Source organism: Musca autumnalis, unplaced genomic scaffold, assembly GCF_047663935.1.
Source record: "Musca autumnalis isolate F117 unplaced genomic scaffold, ASM4766393v1 scaffold_3, whole genome shotgun sequence".
In the NCBI taxonomy this organism is placed as follows: Eukaryota; Metazoa; Arthropoda; class Insecta; order Diptera; family Muscidae; genus Musca; species Musca autumnalis.
Genome location: NW_027411866.1, coordinates 192,927,906 through 192,946,208, shown reverse-complemented (window position 1 = coordinate 192,946,208; position 18,303 = coordinate 192,927,906). Strand labels below are relative to the sequence as shown.

Here is an 18,303-nt window from a genome sequence, read left to right as displayed (position 1 = left end):
CACACACTATTTGGAATGCTTTCCCAAGCTTTTTTGGTTTCAGAGTAAAGATCATCAAAATTTTTTATTTTAAGTAGGGCCACTTTCGATTTTTCAATTTGCCATAAGTTCTCAATAGGATTGAGATCAGGACTAGAGGATGGCCATTCCAGAACTCTCACGGAATTTTCAATAAACCATTGCTTCACGTGACGAGAGGTATGCTTCGGATCGTTATCCTGCTGAAAGATCCATGTTACAGGCATATTTTCGTCAACATATGGTAACATTGTATCGTTAAGGATTCTTGCATACTGGAATTGATCCATAGTACCCTCAATCTTGTGTAATGGTCCGACACCACGTGATGACATAGCACCCCAAAGCATAATGGATCCACCGCCGTGTTTAAGAGTAGCACGGGTATATTTTGAATTGTACTCAGTGCACTTATGGCGACGCACAGTGTTGCCGCTTCCTTGTAAACGTGGACAAAAATAGAAGGAGTTGACCTAGGTCGATGAATTTTTATACAAGTACTTATGCAGGCATAGGAATGAAAAATTCCCATTTTGGTCCATATCGGTTCAGATTTGGATATATCCCCCATATATATATTTCTCCGATTCTGCTATAACTCAGCCAATTTTAATTGAACCGCCTTCAAATTTAATATGCGATATTTGCTTGGGCCTCTGATCAGTTTTACCGATTTTGTTAAAAATCGGATCAGATTTCGATATAGCCCCCACATATATTTCTCCGATTCTGCTATAACTCAGCCAATTTTAATTAAACCGCCTTCAAATTTCATATGCGAATTGTTTATGATGATATGGTTGTGGCTCCGAGAATCGGATTTTATAGGATGTAAACTTTACATTTTTTAATTCGAAAGGGATGTCTGTTTCATGTACCAAATGCTCGAAACTGCAATTTGCTGCAATTTTTAGATACACGCCATGAAAGAAGCGAAATTCGTAAGTTTTGTATAACACGTTACTGTTTCAATCAACATAACGGTACTTTATGTATACACATTATATGTAAACTTTTTTTTTTCATAAATTGCAAGACTATCGACCACTCTTTAATTCCCTATTCAAAAGTTGTGGAATATGTCAATAACTTCTTTAAAAAATTTCCATGAACATGGGTTTCTTTTTTAAATACATTTTAGTAAATGTCACATACGAAAAATGTTCTATGTTTAAAGAGCTATAACTTTATAGTAACACCAAATATCGACAACATCTTTGAGGTTTGTCCTATTTGAAGTGTTCTCAATAAAATAAAACCATAAAATTATAAAAAAGTCAAGAACACATTTTTCGATTTTTGTCCACTGAGGCAACACTGTGCGACGTACATATTTTTTCCCATCTGGGGAGACTCTATTGATCTTCGTCTCATCGGAAAATAATACCCGTTCTTCAGATGTCCAATGGCGGTACTTTTTTTGCAAATTCCAAACGCAGCTTTCGGTTTCGTTCTGACAGTAATGGCTTCTTCCGAGAAATTCGTCCAAAGAGTCCAGCTTCTCTTAAACGACTGATGTCTACTGATGGCTGCGTTGCATGTTCACCAAAAACTGCCTCCCGAATCTCGTTTGCAGATTTATGGGGATGCTTCTTTGATTCGCGGACTATTTGCATATCTTTTCGGGCTGTCGTTATTCTGCTTCTTTGTTTACGCGGCAATTTTTCTGTCGTAGAATTCGTCTTAAAAAAACGAATAGCGTTGTGCACCATGGTTTTGGACACTTTTAGAGCAGATGCTATCTGTCTGCATGTCCCTCCATCACGATGCATTTGCACTATAATCTTCCTCGTACTGACGTCACAAGATTTATTTCTACCCATGATTAACAATGATATTTTTATTCGGCAAACTGTGTAATAACTAAGCGTTAATAACTCTATTGATATTTAAATTTATATAATATAGCGAAATTATCAACTGTCCTTAATTTGGTGCACGATCAATTTTCTAAACCAAATGAAGAAGTACGTGACAATTGCAAAGTAACGGTACAATCAGTGTGACCAATGTGGAATGTTAAAGCTTAGGAGTAGATCGATTAAAAACAGTGTAAACACTTTGCGTGTTTCCATAACAAAAACTAAAGAAACGTGAAATAGTTTTTTCTGCCATGCTGTCCCTAATTAGTTGCACGTAGCTGTATATCCAAATCTGAACCGATTTTGATATTATTTGGCGCACTTATTTCTAGACCTAATTCCGTAACATATTCCAAATTTGGACAGAATCAGCGTGTTTGGTGCATAAAATACTTCAAATCGGCCGAAAATATAAATGGGAGCTATATCCAAATCTGAACCGATTTCGATATAATTTGCCACATTTATCTATAGACCTAATTCCATTCCAAATTTCATCCAAATTGGAAAGATACAGCGTGTTTGGTGCATTAAATACCTCAAATCGGCCGACAATATACATATATGGGAGCTATATCCAAATCTGAACCGATTTTCACCAAAAAGCAATAGCGTTCTTCATTAGGCTAAACAAACGATCTTCCCCAATTTTCAGCCAAATCGAACAATAAATGCGACCTGTACGTTGCGAACGGAACATAAATCTACTCAGAAAGTTATTCTATGCATATCCCTTGAAGGAACTGTGGGTCCATCTCTTTTCCTTAGGCATGTTACATACAAATGCACTAACACATAATACCGTTACCAAATGGTGGTGTAGGGTATAATGACAAGGAAAACTGAGTTAGAATATGAAAGTAGAGCTAAAAATATGAGACACGTGTATCGGCGTTTTTAAAATTTACATCGGAAAGTAGCCAAAGTAGGCGGGGCAAGTTCCGCCCATTTCTAGTTGAGAGTTAAGATATCTTGGAATCATTGCACTTTAGGTACACAGTGTCTTTGGCAACTTTACAGAGGAGGATATGGGGAATATTTTTGTTAAAAATTTTAACCCTCATGCGGTTTACCAAAGGGCTCTTTTTGGTCTATTTTTCGAAAATCTTTCAAAAACTCCATTACAATGTGATCATATCAAATCCAAATATTCTACAAAATTGTTCGTCATAAAATTTTACTATAGGTCTCAGAATACACCAAATCTGTGAATCTTATCCAATCGCCAGGAATCTCTAAAAATGAAAAACACGTTTTAGGGTTAAAGTCGGACTTCAAAATTGACCCACAAAACATAATTTTAGAGAGATGTCGTCAAGTCAAAGGCAAAAATATTCTTCGACAAATTTCACTATGGGTCACCAAAGAAATAAAATGTCTATTTACATTATATATCATGAAAATATCAGTATCAATTTTGCTGAAAAAACATGAAAATATTTCCCAATTTTGTTGATGAAAATTCGTTCCTTCTTTTTCCGATTTGAGACATGAAATATAAAACTTAATTCTAGGTGGAAAGTGTCAAAAGAAGAAAAATTGTACACAAAATTTCACTACGAGTTTCAGAATCAACCATATATCTAGGTATACTATTTTCTTAAGAAAATTAGATTACAAATTTATACATTTTAGGAGGAAATCATTTGTTTTAATTTTGGACTGTTAATTTTACATAATTCCATAGTGAATCAAAATCTAACAAAATCCTTTGGGTATATTGTTAGAGAAAGAAATGTTCTAAATCAAATTTCACTATGAGTCTCTGAATAAAAGAAATCTGTATCCATAACACATAACCTTCTTAGTAGTCCTTGTTTTTGATATAGGGTTTAGGCCATATTTTACAATTTTTATCCAGATTGTCGTTGTGATTATAAATATCTTATTGATGGTTTTTCGTTATAAATTCATACCAAATATGTTGTGCCCTCCATTTAAACAGGCTTTGAAATATTTGTGATGAATTTATATTTAAACAATTAAGAAAAGCGTTAAGTTCGGTCGGGCCGAACTTTTTATACCCTCCACCACAAATTTCAGCCATTTCGGTGGATTAATGTGGCAACAACTTCAAAATACCGAAATTCGGAAGGTACCGTTCTATGGGGGCTATATGATGGCGTGGACCTATACCTACAAATTTCTGGGGGAAAGTTTTATACGCCTAAAGAAGACTAAATACCAAATTTCAGCCATCTCGGTGTGATAATGAGGCTTAAACGTTCAAAATATCGGAAATCGGGAGATATTGTATTATGGGGGTTATATCAACACGTGTACCTATATAAACATTTTATGGTAGAAATGTTTCTTAGCCTCTGGAAACACAAAATACAAAGTTACAACCGATTATTTGGTCAAATGGGTTTAATACATTCAAAATATATTAAAATGACGCGTACTTTATATGGGGCCTTATGTGGGGGCTATACCAAATCGTGGACCTATATAACCCAACTTTGGTAGGAATGTTTTCTGGCCTCTGAAGACACAAAATACCAAATTACAACCAATTCTGTGGTCAAATGGGTCTAATACATTCAAAATATATTAAAATGACGCGTACTTTATATGGGGCCTTATATGGGGGCTATACCAAAACGTGGACCTATATAACCCAACTTTGGTAGGAATACTTTTTGGCCTCTGGAGACACAAAGTACCAAATTACAACAAATTCGGTGGTAAATTGGGCCAAATATCTTAAAAATTCCTTAAAACGACTACGCGTCACGCGTCATTTTGTATGGGGGCTATACAAAAGCGTGGACCTACATAGCCCGCTTTCAATACCAAAAGTCCTACGTAAATATAACATATTTTCCCAAAATTTCATCAACCTACGTTAATCCGTTCGGACGCTAGAGTGATTTCCACAGACGGACAGACGGACGGACATGGCTATATCGATGTAGAATTGCACGCTGATCAAGAATATATATACTTTGTGGGGTCTACAATGATTATTTCGAGTAGTTACAAACGTAGTGACAAACTTAATATACCCACATCCTATGGTGGAGGGTATAAAAATATAGAAAACCCAGATCGCACTTTGTAAAATTGCGTATTTTTAGTACTTTTAACTTAAATTACGTAGTTATGATTCCTCCTAAAATGTATAAATTTGTAATCTAATTTTCTTAAGAAAATAGTATACGTAGATATATGGTTTATTCTGAAATTCATAGTGAAATTTTGACACTTTTCACCTAGAACCAAGCTTTATATTACTTTCATGTATCAACTCGGAAAAAGAAGGAAAATTTTTCATAAAAAAAATTGGGAAATATTTTCATATTTTTTCAGCAAAATTGATACTGATATTTTCGTGATATTTAATGTAAATAGACATTTCATTTCTTTGGTGACCCATAGTGAAATTTGACGAAAAATATTTTTGCCTATGACGTCATCTCTCTAAAATTATGTTTTGAGGGACAATTTCGAATAAACTCAGATGAAGTCTGACTTTAACCCTTAAACGTGTTTTTCATTTTTAGAGATTTCTGGTATTCTGAGACCTATAGTAAAATTTTATGACGAACAATGTTGTAGAATATTTGGATTTGATATGTTCCCATTTAAAAGGTGTTTTTGAAAGATTTTCGAAAAAAGGACCAAAAAGACCCCTTTGGTAAACCACATGAGGGTTAAAATTTTTAACAAAAATATTCCCCATATCCTCCTCTGTAAAGTTGCCAAAGGCATTATATACCTAAAAAGCAAGGATTCCAAGATATCTTAACTCGAATATGTCGAAAAAATAGAAATAGGCGGAACTTGCCTCGACTACTTTGGTTACTTTCCGATGTAAACTTTAAAAACGCCGATATACGTGTCTCATATTTTTAGCTCCACTTTCATAATCTACTCAGTTTTCCTTGTCATTTTTTGTCGCACAGTGTTATTTACGAACAGAAGTGTTTCCCACAAAATTACAATTAGGATATGTGCTGACTGTCCTTAACAACAAAGAAAGTAATCATATTTTATATCAATGATAAATACTTCATTTTTTGTAAACTCCGAACGACAACGAAGGCATAAAAAAACATGGTATTTGAATGGGTTTCTAATACTAATTTAGATACCGCAGTTTAGGAATATTAATAAGCTCAAATTGAATTTACAGTCTGTTTCACTAAGGCGATTCGAATACAAATTCTCTCGATTTGAATTCGAATAGTCCTAGAGAAATTTACCATCAATTCATTTATATTCAATATTTAATTTTGTAAAATCACACATGTTTGATAAAACTGTAATAAATTGCATATTTGTATAACTTACCATACGCGTTGTACACTCGATGATCCATTTCAGTTTGTCTCTATACAGCCCACTGTAAAGCACAGGTGTTTTTGTTTGCTTTGAAGATTTATTTTTTTCTCAAAACAATACAAAATATACTTTTTTATGACGGATCCCCTTCTCATTCTTATTGTTATGTGTACAATATTATATTTATATTGATGTATGTGTGAGTGCATTATGGGGAGCTGAAAAAATAAACACTTGTCTTGTTATTGTTTCAAAAAAAAAAAAGTTTATGCTTTGAAAGAAAAAAAACCACATAATTTTTTATGAAATATTTCAAAACAATGTACAATTCATTCAGTAAATTTTCACATTTGACCGTCAGTGCTCTCGCGTACTTCTTCCAATCATTTTCCAGTTCAGTTGTTCAGTCGTTTGAAGTATTGAAAAGACGAGGAAAATAAAAATTATTGTGGAATAATTGTTTGAATGTCAATAAATTATTACTAATTTGAATTGTCTAGAGAAATAACGGGTTTACATAAAAAACGCAAAGATTTAAAAAATCGTGTGCCGTGCTAAAAGAAAAAGGAAACGTTGTATTCGAAATATTGTGGGTGTTTTTTTTTTATTTGTTTCATTTAATACTAGTAAGTGTCGAAGAGTGAACAGATATATTAATTTTTGCATATATTTTTGCACATAAAAGAGTATTTAAAAAATGTATGTCTGAAAAATAATTGTCGTTGCTCTAAACAATCCGATATAAATAATGAATTAGGTTTATGGCCTTAAAAGTTAATTTGCGTGGAAGCTTTATGTTAAACAAGTAAGAACGGCGTTAAGTTCGACCAGGCCGAATATGTTATACCCTCCACAACGAGTTGCTTTGAAGTAAAATGGAGCAATTAGTTTTCTTTCGTTAATGAAGAAGACTAAATACCAAAATTCAGCAAGATCGGTAAAACAATGTGGCTAACGTTCAAAATACCGAAATTCGGGAGGTACCGTTACATGGGGGCTATATCAAAATGTCGATATATAGAATCAACAAGTAAAAAAGTATCAGTCGGCTTTGCCGACAGAGATATACCCTCAGCTTGTGTATATTGAAACAATTTTTTCCCAAAATACGTATGTATTTAGGGGGTTTTAAAAATTTTGGGCGTTTGAACAGACAAAAGCGTTGATTAGGATTAACGATCAAAAGTTTTGCGGAGGAGATACTAAAAGGAATGGATCGACATTGACCGTTATGGAAGTGGATCTCCAGCCGCAACATATGGTGCCATAGGGGTTTTTTACACTCTTCGGTCTGTTTGCTCAAGAAGTGTGGACTTGCCCCTTAAAAAAGCTTTTATCATCGTAAATGAGGCAGCGAATGCAAGTTGCTTCAACAAAAATCAAAGTGATTCGATATCAGGTCATAAAGTGAACTTATCCGAAATTTTGTGTGAGAGGTACCAGATGGAGTGGACAAATATATTTGAAAGTTTGAAGTCCATATTTGAAGCTTCCAATTCGGCCACTCCCTTTAAGAGTTACCGTACGAACAAATTTTCCGAAAATTGTTGAACTTTTGTGGGGGAGGTACCTTAAGGAGTGGATCGATATGGCTTATCTTCAAACTTAAACTATGTTTGGACAAAATATTACTAAGACCATATTTTGGACCGAATCAGCAGATCCGTTCGAGAGTTATCTTGCGCTCCAACCACCTTATACGGTGTCATAGGGGTTTTTTGCTACTTTCATGCTATTTTCTCAGGAAGTATGGACTTGCCCCTGATGAAACTTGTACAGTCGTATGGAGGGCAGTGAATACAACTTGCTAAAACAAAAATCAAAGCGATTCGAGATATGGCCCTAAACTGAATTTTTCCAAAATTTTGTGTGGGAGGTACCCGAAGGAGTGGACCTATTGAGGCCATATTGGAACCTCATACTATTCTGGTAGAATGTTTACACTATACAAAGTATGGATCAAATCGGTCACTCCCTTCAAGAGTTATCGTGCGCACAAATTTTCCGAACATTTTCGAACTTTTGTGGGGGAGGTACCGAAGGGAGTGGACCGATATAGCCCATCTTCGAACTTAAACTAAGTTTGGGCAAAATATTACGAAAGCCAAAATTTTAACGGAATCGGTTCATCCGTTCGAGAGTTATCGTGCGCTCCAGCCAGCAGGACAGACAGACAGACAGACAGACAGACAGACGGACGGACATGGCTAGATCGACTCCAAATTGTCTGAAACACATTTCGTCCAAACATACTTGGGGTCTAAAACCATTATTTCGATGAGGCACATTTTCATCGTATCAAAGTGTATATACCCTCCTTAGCCTAAAGGCTGAGGGTATAAAGAAGACTAAATACCAAATTTTCGATATTTCGGTAAATCCTTCAAAATACAGATACGAAGTACGCTTCTAGGGGGTATATAGGAATCCGCGGACCTATACTGATAATTCTCTTCTGGAATATTTTATAACCCCGTGGAAGATTAAATAACAAATTTCAGTCTTTCGGTGAGATATTGACGTCACAACTTTCAGAATACCGAAAATCGGGAGGTACCGTTCTAAGGGGGCTATATCGGAACGTGGACCTATACCGACGATTTTCAGTCAGAAAGGCTTTTACCTCCAACAAAGACTAAATAACAAATTTCAGCCATTTCGGTGGATTATTTTGGCCACAACCTTCAAAATACCGAAAATCGTGAGGTACCGTTCTATGGGGGCTATATGAGGCGCGGACCTATACCGACAAATTTCATATGGAAAGTTAAGTACCCCAAATGAAGACCAAATACGAAATTTCAGCCATTTCGGTGGGTTATTGTGGCCACAACCTTCAAAATACCGAAAATCGGGAGGTACCGTTCTATGGAGGCTATATGAAGGTGTAGGTCCACCAACAAATTTCTGGGGGAGAGTTTTGTATCCCCAAGGAAGACTTAGCACCAAATTTCTGTGTGATAATGAGGCTAAAACCTTCAAAATACTGAAAATTGAGCGGTACTGCTCTATGGGGGGCTATATCAAAACGTGGACCAAATAGCCCATTTGTAATACCAAACACCCTAGAAATAATAGAAACTTCTATAACAATTTACAAAGCTCTATCTTAAAAATTGCGAGCTGTATCTTGATTTCAACAGACGGACGGGCAGACATCGTTATATCGACTTAGAATTTTACCCTGATCAAGAATATATATACTTTAGAGGGTCTCCGATGAATATTTCGATGTGTTACAAACGGAATGACAAATTTAATTATACCCTCCATATTATGGTGGAGGGTATAAAAATTGCTAAAAATGGTTTTAAGCCAAGGTGTATTTTCTTGTTTTCTCTCGATTTGTGACTAAACCACACTTTTTACGATTTTCCTCTTAAAGTAAAAATAGAACTAAGCTAAATAAGGATGATCTCACTAATGTATTACTTTTCAAAATTTTATCTGCTTCTATCATTAATTGATGCTGACATCAAACAGCGTTTTCAAGAAATCTATTATAGGTATGCAGTACTTGTGATTCTGAATTATTTGATACGTAGATATATCGTAAATGTAGTCTGCACAGCTTCATAGAAATCTGATATAATAATATAATATTTGCAATTGTCATTCGATTACCTCGTACTCCATTGTTCATTTCAGTTTTTGACGTTCCGGATCTAATAAATTATTTCCCGTGAAAACCCATCTACTAAAACGCGATTTACGAGAAATTCAACAATAAATAGGAGTTAATATACGTATGTTCAAAACAATGGGTCTATTAATAATTGCATATACAGTGATGTGCGAAATAATAGAGCCACTGAAGTTACAACACATTAACCGTTTCTAAATCACTTCTGAAAAGTGTTTTATGGCCCAAATTGCATCTTTATAGTGGAACATTATCCCATAAATAAAATGCAGTCAACATTTGTCCAATTTGGGGGTTGACCTTGTATTAGGCAGGGTAGAGCCTGTAAAGAGGTGTGCGAAATAATAGAGCCACTTTAGGTAAATAAGACAATTTCTTAAGGAAATTTAAACTTGACCGTCAAAATCATAGGGAAAATTTTAGTTTTCCTTCCTAACATTATTTTTCTGAATGAACCTGTACCAAAAATTAAAATTATAATTCCCCTTCTAGAGTTAATGGGGCTGAAAACCCATATGGGTCCAGAATCAAAGATAATGCCCCATAAAGACCTCCAATATATTGCAAATATCATTAATATTTGTGTTTGTGAAGAAAATGTGCTAAACTACTTTCAAAAACAAGAAAACATAAAAAACCGATCGAAAAAAGTTAATATTTTTATGATTTTAGAGCAAAAATATGGGAGGTCCTGTACGGAATATTACGCTTTGTAGCTCCTCTGCTCCAATAAACGAGTAAATAATGGATTATTATCAACTCTAACAGATCTTAGGTGTGATTTAAAAACAGACTTAAACAATTTATGGGTACAGAAATCACGAATCTTAAACATAAAGACAGAGTATGTTGATAACAGTTCTCGAAGAATACCCATCTCTGGCTACCTCCTTTATTGCTGAGTATTTCAGGCCTCATAAAACATCGAGGTTAGCTTTATTAAATGCCCAGGCTACCAGTGGTGAATGAAAATGATATCCGAAGCTGTCCGTTCGAGTTAAATAAATGTTGTACCACCTGTCAAGGAAAATGTTCAGCCATAGGCCAACCCACGCGTTCATCTACGATCACGTGTAAACATATTCTGTCTTTATGTTAAGGATTCGTGATTTCTGTACACATAAATTGTTTTAGGCTGTTCTTAAATAACATCTTAGATCTGTTAGAGTTAATAGCAATCCATTATTTGCTCGTTTATTGGAGCAGAGGAGCTACAAAGGGTAATATTCCTTACAGGACCTCCCATTTTTTATCTAAAATCATAAAAATATTAACTTTTTTCGACGGATTTTTAATGTTTTCTTATTTTTGATAGTAGTTTAGCACATTTTCTTCACAATCACAAATATTATTGCAATTTGCAATATTTGGAGGTCCTTATGGGGCATTATCTTTGATTCTGGGTCCATATGGGTTTTCAGCCCCATTAACTCTAGAAGGGGAATTACAATTTTAATTTTTAGTGCAGGTTCATTCAGGAAAATAATGTTAGGAAGGAAAACTAAAGTTTTCCCTATGATTTTGACGGTCAAGTTTAAATTTCCTTAAGAAATTGTCTTATTTACCTAAAGTGGCCCTATTATTTCGCACAGCCCTTTACAGGCTCTGCTCTGCCTAATACAAGGTCAACCCCCAAATTGGACAAATGTTGACTGAATTTTATTTATGGGATAATGTTCCTCTATAAAAATGCAATTTGCGCCATTAAACACTTTTCAGAAGTGATTTAGAAACGTTTAATGCGTTGTAACTTCAGTGGCTCTATTATTTCGCACATCACTGTATTTTTGGTGTCATGTATCAAATTGGAGATCATCGTCAAAATACTTCAGATGTAAGAAACCCAGATTTTCAATACTTTTACCGTTATAAAATAATAAAACGAAGAAACCCAAACGAACGAAAGGCAACACGATAGAAATTTTGTAACAGAACGCTTAAATATTTTTCAGGTCAACTTTTGTCGGAAAATATCATTTATCGATAAAAAAATGTGCCCTTTCTCAAGGCCAAAACTGTCTGAAGAGGCATTCCAATACTTTTGCGATATACTAAAGAGGTCTTAATTATTGTGTTGGCCACAATTTTGTTCTTTGTGTTGGATAGCAAATCTCAATGGTTTGGCTGTTATATGCAAAAATATCCAAAAAACGCCAATAAAAAACTTCAAGTCAAAATCGGAAGGCTTGATTTTCATCGTAGACATATCCAGTCCACTTTTTTGTTCAATCCCAGGAATAAGAAACGCGAAGGACCCATTAAGGTTTTCAAATCGCCCCGGTCTATTGTACCTATTCTCTGCTCTCTTAGGATGAAAGGTATAATAAATAAAATATTTTGCTGGCGGCCCACAGTGGTTCAGAATCGTTTTTTCCTGGTCAAAATTCTGTAACTTTTGAACGGATAGAGATATATTCATAGTTGCAGAGAAATTCAAGGTCAAAGTTAAACTTTTGAGTTTTTTAACTATTTTTCATCAAAATATGAGTGTTTTTGTGTTTTTTATATCTTCTTATGTATTAAAGATGGTCAAACACCAACAAATAAACAAAATAATTACCAAAAAAAAAAAAAAAACTAAAAAAAAAAAATCGAAAAAACTTTCTTTTCAAAAATTTGTAAAAAAAAATTTACAAAAAAATTAAATTTTTTCAAAAATTAAAAAAATTCTCCTTGGGTTTTAATAAAACGTATATAACTCGTATAAAAACTCATATACTCAAAATAGTTGTAATTTGTGTCAAAAAACTGTAATTAATATGGAAACAGTATAGAAAAACACACATTTTTACCCATGTAATTTCAATAAATTGAAAAAAGTGTTAAACGGACGGAACGGGACGGGTACAAAAGTATATATGGGCAGGAAGAGGAGACTTTCGGGCATCTTTCTGTGAAAACAGAACTTTGTTCCATGTTGTTCCACAAAAGTTCTATTCCACTAAATTTGGAATTTCATAAAATTTAGTACCCGAGGAAAAATAAAATAGATCATGTTGTGTAAGCGCTACTGTAATTTACTAAATCGATTTTTAAAGGCCACAATCTTACCTACCTTACAAAAAAACAATGAACACAATAACTGTTATAGTTTCAGAGAAATAGCTACGTCTTTCTCCAGAAATTTGCAAAAATTACGTATTTCCCAAAAATAGGGAAAATGCTCGTCTTTAGTGGCACGCCACGCCCACGCCTTCCAATATTTGGGCCTAATTTGTTGGTTTCCTTAGTTTCAATATGTATACTATCGAATCCCATATAGAAATTAAATATCTTTGACAAAACAAAATTTTGATTTTTGGCCAGGAAAATCGATTCCTGAACCATTGTGCGGCCCACATTTTCGTTTTAATTTTTCTTGTGGCTAAATAAAAAATGGAGTCTCCATGACAAAATAACAATTATTGAATTTTAATTCCGAAATATAGGAAATTGAAATGCCACCAAAGTAGGAGTGAGTCCCATCATTGTAGTTTTTGGACCACACCAAATTGTGCATGTGAGACACCTATATTTTCACTGGACCATAGCCGTAGACCACTAATGTATTTTCGCATGCAATATAAGTAACCAATGGCTTATCCTAACTACGGAATTTAAGTTGAAAGTATTAAAAATACGCAATTTTGGCAGGCCCGATCTGGGGTTTTTTATATTTTACAAATATATATTCACCACAAATGTTTTTAAAACTGTTTAAAGTATACGCACAACATCTTCTGTGTGAATTTATAACGAAAAACCCTCAATAAGATATTTATATTTTTCAATCACAACGACAATTTGTATGAAAATTGGAAAATATGGCCCTAAAACCTATATATCAAAAACAAGTGCTGCTAAGAATGTTATATGTTATGGTTACAGATTTCTTTTATTCAGAGACTCATAATGAAATTTCATTTGGAAGATTTCTTTCTTCAACAATATTCCCAAAAAGTAAAGGATTTTGCTAGATTTTGATCCAGTATGGAATTATGTAAAAGTAACAGTCCAAAATTAAAACATATAATTTCATCCTAATATATATACATTTGTAATCTAATTTTTTAAGGCAATGTTGTACATAGATTTATGGTTTATTTTGAAACTACGGTAAAATTTTGTGTAGAATTTTTCATCCTTTGACACTTTTCACCTATAACCAAGTTTTATATTACTTCCATGTATCAACTAGAAAAAAGAAGGAAAAAATTTTCATCAAAAAAATTGGGAAATATTTTAATGTTTTGTTTCAGCAAAATTGATACTGATATTTTCATGCTATTGAATGTAAATATACATTTTGTTTCTTTGGTGACCTATGGTGAAATTTGACGAAAAATATTTTTGTCTCTGACATCATCTCTCTAAAATTATGTTTTGTGGGACAATTTTGAAGAAACTCAGATGAAGTCCGACTTTAACCCTAAAACGTGTTTTTCATTTTTAGAGATTCCCGGCGATTAGACAAGAGTTACAGATTTGGTGTATTCTGAGACCTACAGTAAAATTTTATGGCGAACAATTTTGTGGATTATTCGGATTTGATATGATCACATTTTTAATGAGTTTTTGAAAGATTTTCGAAAAAAGGACAAAAAAGACCCCTTTGATGAACCGCATGGGGGTTAAAATTTTTAACAAAAATATTTCCCAAACCCTCCTTAGTAAAGTTGCCAAAGACACTATGTACATGAAATGCAAGGATTCCAAGATATCTAAACTCGAATATTTAGAAAAAATTAATAATGGGCGGAACTTGCCCCGCCTATTTTGGTTACTTTCCGACGTAAACTTTAAAAACGCCGATACACGTGTCTCATATTTTTAGCTCTACTTTCATAATCTAATCGGTTTTCCCATCATTTTGAAAAAAATTGAATTTTGTTGCACAGTGTTATTATTATTATTATTATTGTTATTATTATTATTATTATTATTATTATTATTATTATTATTATTATTATTATTATTATTATTATTATTATTATTATAATTATTATTATTATTATTATTATTATTATTATTATTATTATTATTATTATTATTATTATTATTATTATTATTATTATTATTATTATCATTATTATTATTATTATTATTATTATTATTATTATTATTATTATTATTATTATTATTATTATTATTATTATTATTATTATTATTATTATTATTATTATTATTATTATTATTATTATTATTATTATTATTATTATTATTATTATTATTATTATTATTATTATTATTATTATTATTATTATTATTATTATTATTATTATTATTATTATTATTATTATTATTATTATTATTATTATTATTATTATTATTATTATTATTATTATTATTATTATTATTATTATTATTATTATTATTATTATTATTATTATTATTATTATTATTATTATTATTATTATTATTATTATTATTATTATTATTATTATTATTATTATTATTATTATTATTATTATTATTATTATTATTATTATTATTATTATTATTATTATTATTATTATTATTATTATTATTATTATTATTATTATTATTATTATTATTATTATTATTATTATTATTATTATTATTATTATTATTATTATTATTATTATTATTATTATTATTATTATTATTATTATTATTATTATTATTATTATTATTATTATTATTATTATTATTATTATTATTATTATTATTATTATTATTATTATTATTATTATTATTATTATTATTATTATTATTATTATTATTATTATTATTATTATTATTATTATTATTATTATTATTATTATTATTATTATTATTATTATTATTATTATTATTATTATTATTATTATTATTATTATTATTATTATTATTATTATTATTATTATTATTATTATTATTATTATTATTATTATTATTATTATTATTATTATTATTATTATTATTATTATTATTATTATTATTATTATTATTATTATTATTATTATTATTATTATTATTATTATTATTATTATTATTATTATTATTATTATTATTATTATTATTATTATTATTATTATTATTATTATTATTATTATTATTATTATTATTATTATTATTATTATTATTATTATTATTATTATTATTATTATTATTATTATTATTATTATTATTATTATTATTATTATTATTATTATTATTATTATTATTATTATTATTATTATTATTATTATTATTATTATTATTATTATTATTATTATTATTATTATTATTATTATTATTATTATTATTATTATTATTATTATTATTATTATTATTATTATTATTATTATTATTATTATTATTATTATTATTATTATTATTATTATTATTATTATTATTATTATTATTATTATTATTATTATTATTATTATTATTATTATTATTATTATTATTATTATTATTATTATTATTATTATTATTATTATTATTATTATTATTATTATTATTATTATTATTATTATTATTATTATTATTATTATTATTATTATTATTATTATTATTATTATTATTATTATTATTATTATTATTATTATTATTATTATTATTATTATTATTATTATTATTATTATTATTATTATTATTATTATTATTATTATTATTATTATTATTATTATTATTATTATTATTATTATTATTATTATTAGAGATAAATATAAACCAAAGGGCCGTTTTTACATCGTATCTTTAAAGTTCATTATACCCTCAGCATTTATGCTAACGAGGGTATATACACTAGGGCTATAACCACAAAAATACCACCACATAGCCGTGTAGAGCATGGAAAACTATTATGAAATACGGTGTAAATTTTTCTCTATCGCGAAAAAAGTTTCCGCACCAAATGCATTGAAGTTCAGTAATGCATTTTTTAATTTTATACTTTTTTGCTTTTCACTAAAATTTTTATTTTTTTGTAATCTAATTTAAAGACATTATCAAACCGTTCTGGACCAATTTGTTCTCAAATCGCGCCATTTCGGAGCATATTAGGAATTTTTGACACTATGGCAATTTTTGGTTTTTCTTTATAAACTCGTGAATTTTATGTTTTTATTTTTTTTTACCTATCGGACAAGAGAAAATGAGGTCATTTGCACCGAATTCGCGAAAGTTACAGGCTGTTTTTGTTGACTTTGCCTGTGAAAAACGTATTTGTTTTCTACAAAAAATACAACAGCAGTACCATGTGGGGAATTTTGTCCTAAAAATGAAAACGCGTTTCTAAGATCGATTCGGTGAAAAATGTTTCCGCACCGACTGTGATTACTAAAACCCTTTTGATATTTTTTTCTACTTAAAATTTTAAATTTGCTTTGTTTGAATAAATTTTTAGAAAATAAAAACAATTCTCACAGGCAATGTCAACAAAAACAGCCTGTAACTTTCGCGAATTCGTTGCAAATGACCCCATTTTCTCTTGTCAGATAAGTCAAAAAAATAAAAACATAAAATTCACGAGTTTATAAAGAAAAACCAAAAATTGCATAGTGTCAAAAGTTCCTAATATGCTCCGAAATGGCGCGATTTGAGAACAAATTGGTCCAGAACGGTTTGATAATGACTTTAAATTATATTACAAAAAAATAACAATTTTTGTGAAAAGAAAAAATGTTGTTATAACAGATAAAATTTAAAAATGCCTTACTGAACTTTAATGCATTTGGTGCGGAAACTTTTTTCGCGATAGAGAAAAAAATACACCTTATTTCATAATAGTTTTTCATGCTCTACACGGCTATGTGGTGGTATTTTTGATATTTGCAAAAAAGTGCAAAAAGTTATATCCCTAATATACACTTTCATACGGGCAAAATGTGTCTCATCGAAATAATGGTTTTAGACCCCAAGTATGTTTGGACGAAATGTGTTTCAGAGAATTTGGAGTTGATTTAGCAGTGTCCGTCCGTCTGTCTGTCTGGCTGGCTGGAGCGCACGATAACTCTCGAACGGATCAACCGATTAGGTCCAACATTTGGCTTTCGTAATATTTTGTCAAACTTAGTTTAAGTTCGAAGATGGGTTATATCGGTCCGCTCCTTCCGGTACCTCCCACACAAATTTTTGACCTTTAATCCAATTCATATGTTTGTCGGTTTATACGCCCAACATTTTGGAAACCCCAATAAATACATTAGTTTTTGTGGGAAAAAAGTGTTTCACTCCACACAGGCTGAGGATATATCTCTGTCGGCAAAGCCGACTGATACATTTTTACTTGTTTTTGTCCAAGCCAGCATACCCCAAGTTTGCACAATCGGATTTGAATTTGCTCTCAATTTTTTTTATTTTTTTATGGTGTAGCACACTCTTGGTTGCACATTAATTTTTAAAAGGAACACTAACTTCTATGAGAAATATATGTGAAACTTATTCTTAAGGCAAACCTGTAATAAAAAATCCGTTATCTGTCCAATACCGACCAACAATTCACTACCGAAATATTATAATAATGGGCTTACACCACTTAAAATCTAATCATCGCTTTCGCACCTATTTTTGTTAAATAATATAATA

General features: G+C 30.7%; 1 protein-coding gene and 1 long non-coding RNA gene across 11 annotated transcripts in view; one reads left to right on the top strand and one right to left on the bottom strand.

The window, feature by feature from the left end:
- The window catches only part of LOC141398638 (uncharacterized), a 188,316-nt gene extending 181,937 nt beyond the window's left edge, over positions 1-6,379 (bottom strand). The window contains exon 1 of the long non-coding RNA XR_012411686.1: positions 6,177-6,379. This is a non-coding gene — a long non-coding RNA (uncharacterized lncRNA). The remainder of the gene's footprint in view (positions 1-6,176) is intronic.
- LOC141398634 (voltage-gated potassium channel subunit beta-2-like) overlaps positions 1-18,303 on the top strand; it is a 726,071-nt gene that overhangs the window by 246,818 nt on the left and 460,950 nt on the right. The gene's annotated exons all lie outside the window — the stretch shown is intronic.